The sequence below is a fragment of the Falco punctatus genome, assembly GCF_963210335.1.
Source record: "Falco punctatus genome assembly, chromosome: 4".
NCBI lineage: Eukaryota > Metazoa > Chordata > Aves > Falconiformes > Falconidae > Falco > Falco punctatus.
In genome coordinates, this window is record NC_137583.1 from 106,015,287 (window position 1) to 106,032,293 (window position 17,007).

The window sequence follows — 17,007 nt, forward strand, 5'->3', positions numbered from 1 at the left end:
TTGGGTTTGAGGGATCGAGAATTCTTGCAATGCATTTTATTTTAAATTATTGATGTGCACTGTCAACTTGGTTCCATCATCTGCTGTGGTATCTCTGCTGCATAATTATGCAAATTAATGAAACTCATGAGCAGATATACTGGACATTTAAATTAATTTATATGTGTTTATATGTGGATATATAATTTTTATATGTAAATGAATATATTGTATGGAGAACTGAAAATTTATAGCTATTCATATAGAAGTTTACATATCTTATTTCTTAGAAGTATAGTAAAGCAGCAGAATGATTAACAAAAATCTCAATACTTTATACAATATTTAAGACATTGGTTAGAGAATTCAAAAGATCTGGTATTTTTGTCCCCCATTCTATGTATTACAATAGGTATTTTAGCTTGAAAGACAGGCACAGTAGCCTATCAGGATAATCAACAAACATTATTAAAAATATATGTATTTCTGTTCCTTTTGTGTAAATCCATTATCTTTGTGTCCTGATTTCAGCTGGCATAGAATTAATTTTCTTCTCAGTAGCTGGTACAATGCTGTTGTTTGGATTTATTATGAAAATAATGTTGATAACACACTGATGGTTTTAGTTGTTGCTAAGTAATTTTTATAACAAGTCAAGGGCTTTTCAATTTCTCAGGCCCTGCCAGCAAGAGGGCAAGACGCTGGGAGGGGACACAGCCAGGACAGGTGACCCGAGCTAGCCAAAGGGATATTCCATGCCGTAGAACATCATGCTCAGCACATAAACAAGGGAGCCGGCCAAGGGCTGCCGATGGCTGCTCGGGGACTGGCTGGGCATCCGTCAGTGGGTGGTGAGCAACTGTATTGTGCAGCACTTGGGTTTTTTTTTCCTTTGAAGTTTTATTCCTCTCCCTCTCTCTCTCCTTTTCATTAAAATTGTTGTTATTATCGTATTTTATTTTATTTCAATTATTAAATTGTTCTTATCTCAACCCACAAGTTTTATTCTTTTGCTGATTCTTCTCCCCATCCCACTGGGGGCGGGGGGAGGGAGTGAGTGGCTGCGTGATGTCTAGTTGCTGGCTGGGGTTAAATTATAACACTTTGTTAGGGTTTCATGGAAACATTTTAGAGAAAAATTTCTCCTTGTTCCCTTTCTGTTTTGTTCCCTTTATCCCTGATTAATAGGAAAGAGAACATTGTCACCAAAATGACCAATTTCAGTCAGTTCTAGAAAAGCATGCATTTTTTTTAACCAGCATCTCTCAACCTGATTTGAACTATCGCAGCTATAATTTATAAATTCCTCCAGAAAGAATTCTGACAGAATGTCAACTGACTTTCACCTGTGCTGCAGTGTTGGTAGTGCAATTCAATAATACATTGAGCCAAAAGACTTTGCAGACTACCTAAAGGGCATTCCCATTATGGGCACTGAATAGCTGCAATATGCAATCCGCTGCAGGGGATGGGGCAGCAAACACAAACAGATCTAAGTGGGGCTGGCAGTAGAACTATACCTGTTACAGACTTTCTCTTGGAAAAATGCCAAGCACAATATCTTAATTGCTACAGGCTATAAGCCACAGCCAGTACCACAATAGCAGAAAACCTCTGTTGGACAGGTAGCTATTAACACCTGACAGCCTTTTAAAAGTTAACTGCTGGTATTTTTTCCCAAGAATGGAAATTAAAAAGGATTTCTAAGTACACTTTACAGTTCCCTGCTTTCAAATCAATAACGGAGATCAGTGAAGCCTCCCCAAGACAACGCTGAATTTAAAACTGGCCACCACTTGCACTCTGTAAATTCACATGTTGCTAATCTGCCCCAAGTGTTTCCCTGTAGACATAACCGGTTAAAGGATGATTTTAAACTATTGTGCTACTGTATGATTTATATTTGGAGCATAGCTTTATCTTTTTGTAGTCTGAACTCTGAACAAATGCAGTGCAAGATGTCTGGGATACATATGAGATGTGCAAAACATTTTATTCCATTACCTGATCACAGAGACTGTAGAAATTTTTTGAGGGAGTTAAAGCTTCTGTTGCAGACTGAAATATTGTAAGTCTTTTCCATACAATCTCCTAGCTTAATACCTGCAAAGAAGCTCTGCTTAAAGAGTGACCAAATCCAAAATCTTCCATCAGAACAGCTCATACAGAAGCTGAATCTACCCCACCTCCAGCTGGCGTTTTGGCTAACCAAGTCTGGTGGGAACTTTTAAAACAAAACTCAGGGTGTGGTCTACATACAACATTTCAGGTCTTTTGCTCTGCATGTGTGCAAGATAATTAACAGAGACACTCTACTCAATAAGCAAATAATGCTTCACATGTCATTGTCCTTGTGATTTGCAATTGAAGATTTTACTTTAAATGTATGACCCTTTTCCTGGCTTCTCCTGGGCCACAAAATCAGCTTTCACTCTTTTTCACAAAGCAAAACTATCTGACCAAGCTGGTATCACACCAGATAAATTACAGCATCATCACAGGCATGAACTTTTCCCATTTGCTCTTGTAAGGATGTAAGTTTAAAAACCTACTTGTGACATTTTAAACATTCACACTTCTAGACTTGCAGCTAAATCAATGAGCAGAATACATCCCATTAAAATCAATACTGTGAAACCTTGCCCTCGGTGTAGAATCTGACTGAAAAACAGCAGCTTCATAGGTTTTAAATTGGTTTAGACAACATGAGAATGAGTCCCCAAAGATTTAGCTTAAAATTCTCAGTCGTATTTCAGTTTCTCACTCTTACCAAGGTGTCATTTTCCATAACAGTTTAAAGTCCAGACACTTCAGAGGAATTCAGGTCTCAATGTAAGCTGGAAACTTGCATTTAAAAAGCAGGTAAACTTCGAGGGACAGCTGTCCATACACTGAGTAACGTCTAAATAGAGAAGAGACTGGACTGAAGGGTGTTTGTAGTTTGGGTTATTTTTATGTATTAGGCTATCTACCTCTAAAACTTGTTCTGCTGACATTACAACAAGCCTGATATAAGCCAGTTCTGAAGTGAAAATGAAACAATTACTATGAGGATGCCCAGAGCATATTAACTTGGTTCACTATCTTATAATTGTGGCCTCACCTTTTCTGGATAGAGCTGACTCACACCTAGAATGAGATCAAGTTTACCTGCAATTCACAACACGGTGGGATCCCTGCATCTTCTGCATGAACAAAACATGTATTACAGCAGCTTTATTAATGACAATGGCATCTTATTTTCCAGATTGGTGGCATAAGTTTGTCCTAAGCATTGCACTATTTTACCTGGTCTTATGCTTTTATTTTGCATACTTAAAATGAGAGGCTTTGCAGAGAAAAGACTCTTTGTGTTTGTACACTGTGCTGCATAATGGTCCTCCTGTATTAGCTGTTTGTAAGTCACTACAGAAGTAAAAAAAACCCAAAACCAAACAACTGTTCAACCAGAAGTATCAAACACAACTATATTTACCTTTAACATAAGGTATGAATGGGATGGTAGCAAAAAAAGACATTTCTGAGAAGACTGACAGAATGTTTCTCCAATTCTCCTCATAAATGAACCATAAGAAAGAGAGGGTATAAAACTGAGAAACCAATGTCTCTTTTAGAGTTCCAAAGGAAATAATATTGTATAATGTAATGGAGCAAAAATTCACCTAAGTAGCTTTATTCTAAATGCACAGTAATTAAATAAAAGTCCATAAGATCTCATCTTTTTTAAAAAAGACACTGCAGTGGTCTTTTAGGATAGAGGATATGATCCCTCTGTGGCAGCAGTAACCATCTACTGAAACCGTTTGACAGATTTTTACTTTAAATGGGGCCTACCCACCCTTCATACAAAAGATAAATGTTTAAGGAGTCACTAGAATAAATGTAAGCCCTGTTGATTTACATGGGAGTGATGTTTTTGTAAGATATTTGTGGGTGAAACGAACATTGACATAAAATTATATGAAAAACAGAGAAGGGAATGAGGAAAGAGTTTGTGCACCAAAACATCTTCAATATAGATGCTGGAGCAATGGTCCGGAGGGTAGCAGGAGAACCGTAAGAGGATGTGGCTGCTTAAGGTAGATGTGACCCTAACAAAGAGAAAATAGGTGGGAAACTAATAGCAAAAGCACAAAGGATGTTAATAGAAACCTGTCAATAATGTCTAGTTCTTTAAAGTATACTTTTCTTCAATGGGAAAGCATAAAAAATAAAACATAAGACAAATAATGTGCTACATTTGTAAGTATTGCTGTGTAAATCCACTTTCAGGGTGGCTTTTATCAGTGTGCAGAAGCATGGATTATTCTCAAGTAAATGAAAATATTAGACTGATTCACCTTTCTAAAGGTACAGAAAGGGAAAAACATAGAGACAAATATAGGCGTTACACAGAGGAAAAATATCAAAATAGTGTTCTGCTGATTTGACTGTCTTCATCTCAGACTGAAGAAAATTTTTTCCAAGTGTGCCTGACAACACATATAACTTCAGTTTTATTAAATGTTAAAAGACAAGATTCAAAGTTGTCAGACAAATTTTGTTGGATTTAATCTTATTGTTCAAGCAGTTTCAAACATAAACTGATAAATCTGCTTTTAAGCGCTTGTTTTTGATTAGGAGTTTTCTAGACTGAAGTTGAAGCAAATAATAAAAAAAGAAAGTATATCATATATTTAATCTTAGTGACTTCCATTTTTGTTGAAAAAGTCCAGTTGACAATAGCTGCAAATGAAAGGTGAAGATAAAAACATACAGGAAATTTGCTGATGCCATTACAGTTGAATCTCTGTGAATAGTGTAAGTAAAACAATATTTAATGTTAGATTATGATTATAACCAGTAACCGGCAGGAGTGCAAAAGATTCTTTCCCAATACCTGATTGCAAGGAACTGTGGAAATACATTTAATGTAGACAAAGACACTAACAAATAGGTTATCAGCCAGGGCCTGTGCATGAGAAAGCACAGCTCTCTGCACATCTTGGGCATGCTGCCTTCAAGAGCAATTTGGAGTTCTTTTTCTCTCCTAAGACAGCAGCGGCAGGGGTACCTATGCCTCCATGGATAGTTATCCACACTCACATTAGTGAGGCAGAGACCCTGTGCGTTTGCCTGGCGTCACTCAGCCTTCTGGTGGGACAGGCTGGCAAGAGACCACACATTGAAGCTATTTTTTTTCGCCGGGTTATTTCCACCTGCTGACACCATAGGCTTCCGTGACTACAGAGGCCTATAGCTGTAAGTCATTGCCCCCCTGGACTCAGCACCGGTGAGGCCGCACCCTCAAATACAGTGTGCGGTTTGGGGCCCTTCACTATAAGAAAGACATTTTGGTGCTGGAGTGTGTCCAGAGAAAGGCAGTGAAGCTGGTGAAGGGTCTGGAGCACAGTTCTTATGAGGAGCAGCTGAGGGAACTGAGATTGTTCAGCCTGAAGAACAGGAGGCTTGGGGGACCTTATCACTTTCCACAACTACCTGAAAGGAGGTTTTAGGCAGGTGGGTGTCCCTCTCTTCTCCCAGATAACTAGCAACGGGACAAGAGGAGATCACCTCAAGTTGCACCAGGGGAGGTTTAGGTTGGATATCAGGAAAAAATTTGTTCACCCAAAGGGTTGTCAGACATTGGAACAGGCTGCCCAGGGAAGTGGTTGAGTCGCCATCCCTGGGGGTACTTAAAAGGTGCGTAGATGTGGCACTTAGGGGCATGTTTTAGTGGTGGACGTGGAAGTACTGGGTTAACAGTTGGACTTGATGATCTTAAAGGTCTTTTTCAACCTAAATGTTTCTATGAATTTACAGAACTGAGTGATAAAAAAAAAAAAAAAAGAATTTATGTATTTTAAAAAAAAGTAAAGCTGAACTTCATATCTAATAATGTGGTCCTAGGAATCATGCCTAGCTTTTCATTACCAAAGTCCTCTTCGGAGCCATCTAAATGACCATTCCGTCTCACTTTATAGATGCTGGAACAAACACATCATGAACAGCTTAAAAAATCCCTGACCAAAATTAACTCTCAGCTGTTCTGTTTGTTCAGGCCACAGCCTACATTAACCGTGCATCCACAGTCTCACTGTCTTTATTTAAATCTGGAATACCTATCAGCTTAAATAATACCCTTTGTTTGCACAGTGAAGGAGAGAGCACTCGTTTGATCATTGGAGTCCAAAAGGCTCCTGCTTGTGAAGTGCAGCAATATCCACCTGGACTTACAGTAACAACAAATAATCCTTGGTGCAGTGCCATTACATCTAACCCAAGAGCAGAGCACAGCGACAGCTAGACTGGCAGCTACCGAGGGCACTAAATTTGCATTATAATGGAAAAAGTAGCCTCCACTTTGGTTAAAGTCAGATTCCAGGATGCCTAAACCTATCTTGATTTAAACATTATTGAGAAGTCATCCTCATCTAGCAGACAGTGTCTATAGGTCACACTATTATTTATTGACAGTAGAAAGGATGATGAGCACATGGCAATAGAACGATGACAGTGTTTTAAATTGATATAGCACTTTATATCCATGAATATCAAAATGCTTTGTGGATATTAGTAATTCATGCCTCTTGACACCAAAACGGAACTAGCTGAATTATTATTTTACTTCCTAGACACAACTCTGTCATTTATATTTCCCATGTCATTTAGATTGGTAGTGCACTTTTCAAGTGAGACTCCTGATCATCCCTATTTATTGTGTTCTGGTCCACATCACAGAACAACTCAAGCATCCAAGCTGGATTGTGCTGGGATGTCACTAAACCAAGAAGAGGTGTTCCAGGAACACAGTCTGCTTTCATAGCAGAGAGACATTCAGTCCCTGGATCTAGTAGTCCAAAGCAATTACCCAACACATGAACAAAATATGTGTGCTGGGTCCCGAACACTGTTTGATCCACTGAGCACAGCTCTGCAGACCCCTTCTAGCACATTGCACCACTTGCTTATGCATGTGTAACTTGCATAGCTGACCCAGCTCACTTGTCGCAACCTGGCTGCATTGGTACTTCTTTGCCTCGGAAAGGAAACTGCTTTTCTACACTTGATGTCAAAGAAAGGCAAGCTGATATTCATTATTTTTCCTTCTTCTTTTTTTCCTTTCATAATTTCCTGTGAATATACCACCAAAAAGGCAAGCAGTAAAGAAGAAGGAAACAGCTCATCTTTTTACGGTTTAAAATGCCATTTCCTCTGTGTCACTTTAATTCTAAAACATGAGCTGTAAGGGTATAGAGAACACTGGTGTTTATCTTGAATCTCTGCCTTTGTTTTGGATCAAAAATGCAACACCCAGGCCAAAGACAATACTAAACATTTACCGCTGAGGTCACTGATCTGCAATTTGTTGCAGTGACAGATCCAATATTGTGCTTGGGGAACAGACTGGATGGCTGTTAATGCACTATTATAGGCACAGTTGGGAAATTGGCTGAGCACCAGGTAACTGGAAGAACTGGAGCTTATTACACAAGTCCAAGAGTGTTTTAACTTGTGGCTTGATTGCTAACATGGGGAGAGCTTTTAAAATGTTAATTGATTTTTTTTTTATAATAACATAAACCATCTGTAGCTTTGAACTTAAATTTAACTTTTCTAATTAAGTCTGATCCTTCTAGTAGAAGAACTGTCTGTCACGCATCAATCTCTTCATTCTAATTTTGGTTCAGTTTGTCACATCATTTAAAGCCCTGACCCCATCATAGCAAGGTTTTAATTAACAGCAAAATAGTGTTAGGGGAAACTCTGTCTGAAGAATGAAGAATTGAGTTTGGACCCATTCAGATAACATAGGAAGACATAGATGTGTCTTATCAATGTGTTTGTGGAAGACAAGTTATTCCATTTATCTGTGGATTATCTATGATTAATTTTTAAGCCATGGGTTAAACCTCTGTTTTTCTGTGGAAAGTTCTCCTCCCAGCCACACACTGTACTACATGTCAGATTCTGAGAACTGTCAAGACATTGGCAAACTATGCAAACAACAGATAAAAATTACTGGGGGGCATGAGGTGGGGCAGATGAATACAAGGTGTGGAAGAAATCCACTGACAGGATGATAAATCATTCAGCTCTGAAACAGAAGCAGACTTTCCAGAGGAGGAGGAATGTCAAGGGCAAGAAATCAAAGATAGGTTGTGAACAAAGCTATTACTGTGATCATCATCATATTACTACGTGTGGGTAGAGAATGTCTGTAGGGCTAATGGTTGCCATGTAGAAAAGAGAACAAGGAAAACTTCAAGGAATACTTTTGGCTGAACTCATTAACTACTTTATTAGGGCCACATTAATTGTTAGGCAGATACAATGCTGCATGTTTGACATTAATGTTAACTGATAAAATTAATTGCATTAGGTAGTATAGACAAAAATAATGCTCTGTTCCTACAGGAAAGGCAAAAAGCTAGTGTCAATCTCTTGGAGGAATGATTTACATAGTTATTAGGGCTTCTCCCTGGGATTTCATCTTCAGGGGAAAAAAAAAAAAAAAAAAAAAAAAAGAAAGAAAAAAGACATTGAACTTACTACACTCGGCTAAAGAAGGATATTAGATTACTCAAGACCCAATAGAATATCATTATTGGGAAGACATGTACTAGAGATATTCCCACTTCACGTAACATGCAATGAAGTTTACAAGAACTACATATCATCCCTCCACACCTCCCTAGATGCTTACAAAGATTTGTTCTGAAGGTACAAAAAGCAGTGAAATTGCCCTCAAATTGCATGTGACTTCTGCTGTTCCAAGCATGGCCTGAAGATTTGAGTCTTTGTATCAAAAATTATATTGAGATGTAAGAACAATGTAAAACAGACTGCAGAGTGGAAGAGCTGGATTGTACCCTTTCAAAAAGCTGAGACTTCTCCAAGTCCAAGAGGAGCAAGGACCAAGAAGTGCTTCAAGCCCTCTTATGTAGGCTTTTTAATCCCAGAGGGTTTGTAATACTATCTGATTTTCCAGCAACTGTAATTTTAATCAGAAGTGATGCTAAAATAGATAGTAACAGTGAGTCATCCAGGAATGCAGTAGAGTGAGGGAGCAAACTCTAGATACCCAGAAAAAGTGAAACTACTGCTACAGGCCAACAAATGCAATTGATAAGAGACTTCAACAAAATTACACTACAGTGTGTATATGGTTATCTGTAGCAGCTCCATTCACAAATGGTATTTTATTAAGATAGTGGAACTCAATCAAATCCATTCATGTGCCCAAAATCTAAAAACTGAAGCATCCAATGCTGTGAATGACAGTCCAGCAGATTTAAATCCTGATCAGTAAAAAGCAAGATTGTAAAATAATCTCGTTTCACATCAAGATGATGAGGTGATCTTGTTATTCTATTTATTTTTTTTTTATTGCAAATGAAACTAAGAGTGATGTCCTTCCTCAGAGACTAATCAGTAACTCCTTTGCCAAGCATGAGACTGGAATGCAGAGCTGCTGGTTGAAGGTGGTGGTCTGAATTAGGCAGGGCAAAGATTTAAGCCTGTATTTTCCATACAAATGCATTATACATCCAAGTAACTGGAACTTCTGGGACCACAGTCTTTACCTCTTTTTCTGAACAGAAATTCCTTTCCAGTCCCAAGAAACTCTTCTCAGTTAGTCTCATGCATTTCATTTATTGAACTGATATTTCTGACAAAATAAGGAAAAATACCCATTTAATTTACAGCCAGTTCTACTGTGAGAACGTTACCTGTTCAAAAAGAAGAAAGAGTTCAGAAGAAAGAAGTGTTAAATGCTCCATAGAAGACAGTCTTGCCTATATTGAGAGACTGAAACACTATATAAAAGGAAACTATTTTAGTAATGATTAGAAGTTGCTGGTTTTACAAGATATGATGGGAGTTAGAACTACATTCAGCTGTGAAGCCTATCATCTTCCAGCAAATAAAAAGACGTTTGCTCAGATTGTACAATTTCTATAAGGTCATCCATATGAACACCCTTGAGTGATTGCAGAGCATTATTAATGTACAGGTAAAACTGAGAGGCAAATGAAAGCACTCCTGAATATGTAGCTAGCTTGATGAAATTAAAGGGGACCTTCCAGTTTTACAAGTGCTTTTAACTGTTACATTAAAGATCTGGTCCACATGGCATGTGTAAAATGAACGATTTGTGAATGATTATTGCCTAAGGCAGAGCTGATACCAAACCATGCCTACGAACAGCTTTTTCAACAGAAACTGATATTAAACATGCTGGGAAACTGCAACAGAAAACTTTGCAATAAGTAAAAAGCGATCAAGAAGAAAGCACTACATTCATAAGCCTTATATGACAACATGGTATACACTGAGAATGATCTAGCATCTTTACAACTGTTTAATTTAGAGGGTAATAAATGAAGGAGATTGGGGATCCCTTAAAAGATGCCTGGAAAAATAGTTTAAAAGAAGCATGAAACTGGAGACTCCTGTTTCTGTGATTTCATCACAACATCATCCCAGACTACAAAATTGTAAAGCTACAGAAGTATTAGTGTTTCCAAAAGTATACATGTGAGAAGTTTTCCTCCTCTGTGTACTACTGCATTATAAAAAAGCATAAAAATCTAAATAACATGTGCTAAATCTTTATGTCATGAAATGACTTGTATTTTCTCATAAAGAACAGCCAAGGGGGATTTCGTTGATCTGTCCAAACATATGTCTAATTTTGAACTCCACACTGCCCACCTCCCCACCCCCAACCCCCCAGCAATTTGCTGTACTTTTGGAAAAGGATGAGATTACCATCTTATTATGTGAAAATAAGAATTGTGCCAGAAAAGAGGACAAGGCCACACTTTTTACAAACCTTTTCAGTCATTTCTGTGGCTGTCAAATACAGAGGGAGAATTCAGCATGGGGAGGACTCAGGAATTTTAACCACGGTTATGCAGAATGAATGGGATAGTTTTCCTGTCAACAATTTAATGATGTTGTCCATATTTCTGGTGATTTTAAAATTAACCCAGGCTTGACTTCTGGCCACCATTACTTTTACTAGCACAGCTTATATATATATACACTTTACTAGCATTTGCAGAACATGGATTTTGTCATAGCCAGCCTAGAAGTGGAGCCTGAAAAGTGTGACAGAGAACACCCAGAAAAAGATTTACTACAGAATAAGGTACCAGTGTGTGGAATATCGTCTGCAGCTGCTGTTTGGCAAACTACATGGGCTGGTTATGCAAAGCATTTTGGGTAGCTTTATAGATATAAATAGCAATAATATGTTTATTGCTGAAACCTATGAAGAATAATGACTTGAGCACCTCGCCAGGGTATTTTTTCTCAAGGGGTCATCTTGAAACAAATCACAAAAATAGATACTTGCCCCTAAAGATCTAAATATGCATTTTGATCATTGATAAACATAGAAAACAATTTGCACAGATTACAGGTTGAGAATTTAAAATGACAGCCCGAAGACGGGGTTTCCAGATATGGCAGCACAACTTTGGAGATATACAATGCTTTTTGGTGCTTTCTCTTACTCTTTGAATTTAAAAATAACAGCTGAGCTAAAAGTACATATTTCCTGTCAGAATTGCCACTAGAAACACTAGGAATACAGAAGTAAATAGGTGACTACTAATTACATCATAAAAGGAAATTAAACTTCACAAAGCTAAAGAGAATCTCTGTCAGAAATGGATAGATACAGGCGTACCAACATTTGTTTTGAACTTTGCATAGAAGTGACAGCCACACATATTGTCATGTGTGGCACTGGAATGACTCTTCCTATAGCATTCAGGATACACAGTCTGAAAAACACAAAAAGGCTAGTTTGGAACTGTAAAAAATTAAGCTCTATCCCAGAATATCCTTTTTTTTTTTTCTTCATGGCAAAAGGATTGATGCACCAACAGAAGACATGAAAGCCACATCAGTCAACACAATGCATCCCTGATACACTCTGTTTCATCACTTCAAGCATTCAACAGCCCAATGGCAATCTGTGTGGATATACTAAGCCAAATATGATTCATGTCTGTTTGATTATGGTGGATTCTCATTCTGGATCACCCAAAGAACTCTATGAATTCTGGCTTCTTCTGCTCAAATGGTGGATCTCTTATGGCTTGTTTTTAAGGATGGCAGACTATGGGCAAATTGTACAATGGAGGAAACTCCACCCAATCTATATATGAAGACTATCAATCATTTGTCAGAAGAAAAAAATGTCAAGCATGTCACATCCACTCATTTGCACTTTTCAAAAGGAGATTAGTGGAAAGATTTATTCAGACATTCAAACAAGCAGGCCTTGATATCTCTTCAGCGAAAGACAGCTTACAGGATTGCAAACTTTGTATTGGTCTGTACAATGGCAGCGCGCGTTGCCGTAAGTCACATACTGGGGATGCTGTGTGTTCATAAAAAGAAAAAGAACTTGTGAAGAAAGTGGCCACAAATAGACAAGTACAATGGAAGCAAGAAACTATAGCGATAACTTACAGAATTAATTGTAATCTGAAATAACTACATAGGGATAACATGAGTCAGAAATAGCCATTCAGAGAGAAGGCATTTAAAACAGCTTCTGTGCATGTATTTAACTTGATGCACCAGAATAAGCACACACATTGAATGTAATTAGCAGTCAGACGTTCAGACTGAACAAAATGACTTGTGAAAATCCACCATTTCTGCTACAAGTGTCCTAAAATTAAAGGGCAGAAAATGTTGCTAAGAAAATTACCATGGAAAGCTTATACCTTGTTTGAGATATAGTTGTGTTGACTAAAATCCATCTTTGTAAGAATGATGTCATTAACATGTCTCATTTTTAATTAGTAGCGTTTTGTACATAAGTTATTATAGATTTAACTGTAAAACTTTATATTCTGATTTTCCTGTTATGTTGAATAATGAGAAGCATGTAGTGCCTAGGAGTTGAATATTACTCTGAGTATTTAGAAGTCCTTCCTCCCTCCCCTCTGTAGCCACCGAAATAATGCCAGCATGGACAGATTCTGACATGTCCAGGTATGGCTGGGAACCGTATGGCTGGGAACCACAGGTTACAGAAACCTGCAGCCAGCCTTCCAATGACAGCAGCCTTCTCTGAATTTTCCCTGGTAATTCCCTGCCAGCCCTTCTCCTCCATCCTACCAAAAAGTAGTTAGGGAGACACAGAAGCCAGCAGATCTCCCCTTAAGGGCCCTAGCTGGTCCTCACGGGAGGGCAGGGAGCAACAAAAGCTGCTCATTTGGGTCCATTCCCTTGATTTTTCCCTGGATCTAAGAGCAGAGGAGGAAAAATGGGGAAAGGAAAATGCAGAATGATTCTTTTGCTGCTCTTATCTACAACTTGTCCTTAAGTCAGAGCAAGGGAGATGGTGATCTGCTGGAACTGGGGCTACCCCATAGCAGATAGGCTCATAGGCAGTTGTTTGGAGACAAGACTTAATGACTGGGTGAGAGCCTTTCTTAGGAAGTTCAGAGCAACACTACAGAAACGTCTACATGCTCGTGAGCAAGAGGAGTACAGAAATCGGAAGGCCGACCCAAACCTATGATGTAAGCCTCAAGAAAAATCCCTCTCTCAGACCCTGGTGATGTTTCAGATGATACTTTAGTTTCTGAGAATGGCATACTTGGCATGGTTAGTACTTCCATCACGAGTAAGCTCATCTGTCTGGAAATCCTCTGTTCAAGTATGCATCTCCCATAGGTTTAGCATGTTAGAGGAAAACCAACACTCAACATGGTAATGAGACCAATGAAAAGGTGGAACTGAAGGCAATGAGGTCTAATGGGGAGAGGTAAGGACATGACCAATATGAAAGAGAATGCTCAAAAGGCACAGCAAAACTAAACCAAATAGTAAAATCTGGTATTGTCAGTCATCTAAGCTCTATTATTTTACTCTGCTGTTCCAAATCCATGCAAAATTTATCTAAAATAAATTTTTGAGAGTTTGAAAATTTCAGTGAAAGAATATTTGCCAAGTTGTCTAGCTTTTTGCTTCTTTTCTGCCTGTTTGGCTGTGACATAACTCATGCCATTTTCCCACCTTTCAAAAGCACCACAAAGAGCTCTTTGCCGTAGTAAAGCCCTAGCACTTTCTTTTAAAACCAGTTGTGGACTTAGTGTAACATCTTACCACATGGCAAAATTATTTATTCTCAGGACTAAATTAGAAATTATTGCAACTCCACATTTCTTCACACTGTTAAACAAATTGATTTTTGTTTGCAATTTAATTTTCAGTAATTTATAGGGGTTTGCCCTTTGTTCTCCAAAGCTCACTGATCTAAGTAGCAAATACTGTCTTTAAAGAACAGGATGTAACCATACAATTCTAAGGGTAAGCCACCATGCTTTCTTCCACAGCATTATTTTAAATTCTCAAATTCTCTTTAAATTCTCATGTATGTAGACATACTAAAACCAATGTCTGTATCTCATGTTAACTTAAACTACATTAAAGGACACACAATCATATGAGAGAAAATTTAACTATAAATATTAACATTCTCCAAGAACATATCCCAAATAACATGTTCCCAAGAATATCTAGAGCAGTTAAGTTGAGCTGTTCTTTGAAACTACTTTGTTTTTCAAACATTAAGTTATTACTCATAAACATTATAAAAGCTTATCCACTAAACCTCTAAAAATTTTCATTTTCCTTAAATTCTTATCCTCTTCCCCCAGACCAAACAGATGACTGGGCTTCCTGCTCTACAGAGCAAGAATTGCATGAGACAAAATGGAAACAAATTTAAGATTTTATCTGTGCTACTGTAATTATGTTTCTACAGGGTTCAAAACAAGTTACAGCTGTATATAAGCCCTCTTCTAAGAAAAGTTTTCAACAAAAAAAAAAGTTCCCACCCTTGCTATTACCAATGTTGCTGAATTGGCAGTGGTAATGTAAGAAAAGGCTTCAACAGCTTGCTTTATTTAAACCCCTGCATCAGTAAAACTTCCTCAGCATGTGATTGATAATTGTTCCCCAGCAGGGCAGTGGAGCAGGACTGATTACCAAGGGGATTAAAATTCCAGAAACTCTCTGAAGTGTGTCTCCGAGGTCTTCTCTTCAGTCTCTCTGCTGCACAGCTGATATTAACAGTGATGGGATTTAAATTTAGCTATTTTTAGACAATATTTCCTGGCATGATCAGCATCTAAGGCCTTACTGGAACCCCTTCAGAAAAGTGTCTGACTTCTATCCAAGGCATAACACAGCTGCACTTCAGGAATGTACCTGAGTATAGCATAGCTTGCTGGCTACAGCTGGAAGGAAAGTAGTCACAGAGCACTACATCATTCTTGTGAGCCGAGCACGGGCCCGATTCAGATATCCCAAACAGCTTACCCCACTTTGCATTCCGGCTTCAATTCTTTAGTCCAAGTAATTTTAATACCTTGTAAGTACATCAGTTCCTTAATTGATAAAATTAAAAATTTTATATTGATCAGTTAATATAAGATCTTGGTATTATTTTTTACTTTTCTTTTTGTTTTTTTGTTTGTTTGTTTAATTCTAAGTATGTGTATAAGTTCTATTTTATCTGGGGATGAGGGCTTTTTCTTTGCTTTTATATCAGGGTCTGTATGAAGAGGGGAATGAAACACTGATGAGTCAAACTGGATTGATCATTGACTTTCTTTAAATTTGATTGTGTCAAAGAAAGTATATAAAAAGCAATTATTCTTAACTGGCTATGAATCATGCTCCCTGTAGAACTCTTTGCTGAAGAACTGCTAAGACATCCACACTCATAAATTAATCAGGCTGGAGACCATTCTTATTACTGTCTAATTTATAAGTATAGGCTAGACATCTGTTTGAAAACAATTCACAAATTATTTGGTCAAATGCTGACTCAGTGCTTTTTTTCTGCTTGAAACAAAGGGAGAGGGGATAATGTTAAAAGTTAATAAGTTTTCTCATTATAATCCGATATTCAGAAGAAGCAGTATAGTTGTGGGCTTCTCTCAAGCTATTTGACCAAAACTGAGGAATAGTTCACCATAACTGGCTCAAGGTAGGTATGTGCAGGTCAAAACCTCTGTGACCAGACAAAAACTATTCTGTAGCTAACTGAATTTGTTTGCACAAGCTCAATCTACCTACACACCAACAACACTGCTTAAAGAAATTTAAGCTCCACTATAACCAATTGGATGCAAAAGCTCACTCTCGACTTCAGTAAAGTAGATCAGTTGAGTATTTGGCTCACTATTTGGCATGTATAATGTGAAATCATCCATGTGCAAACAGAAAAATCATGCCCACGGGTTGTGACAAAAAATTTTACTCAACTGATCTCTAGGTGATCTGGATCTGAAGGTCCCATAACATGACAGAGCACCAAGTAACCAAGCTGTACGTGTCACAGCTTTTGTGGCACTCAGTTTTGCCAAATGTAAGATTTGGGAAGACAATCTAGTTGTGATAAGTACAGCAGTAATGGAGTTTCAGAAAGGAAACAGAAAGGAGAAAAGGTAGCAAATAGTTAATGAAATCAATTCATCTGAAGTTATAAAGTGTGACACTTTTGGAAATGTTTGGCTAAAGAAGAGTATGAAGGTTTGAAATTATAGAGACATACAGAAACCAACCACTCATCACAAATGAAGAATTTTGTATTTGTCTTTTTTTCCCCCCCAAAGGAAACCTGAAGCCTTCAAAGAAGGAAATACCAACAGGACACTATTACTGAAGCTGGCAATGTCAAACACATTCTCCTCTTGGGCATTTTACTTGATACCTCTAAAAGTCAAATGCCAATATGAGACAGAAACTTCTATCCCTCCTGCACAGCAGACATGTCTGAAGAAGTGATGAGGCCTGGAGCAGTAAGTGAATGGAAGCAGTGCCTGTTGTCAGCTAGTACTCTTTCACACAGCATTACTAAAATAGCTGAAGATTATTGAGTGCAACTGCTCTTACATCTCAAGAAAAGAAATTCAAGTCACTAAATCATAAAGTGCCCGTTGTACTGCACAAAATCAGGAATTTTTAACTCTGTGTATGATTGGTGTTCCGAAGAAATCGGTG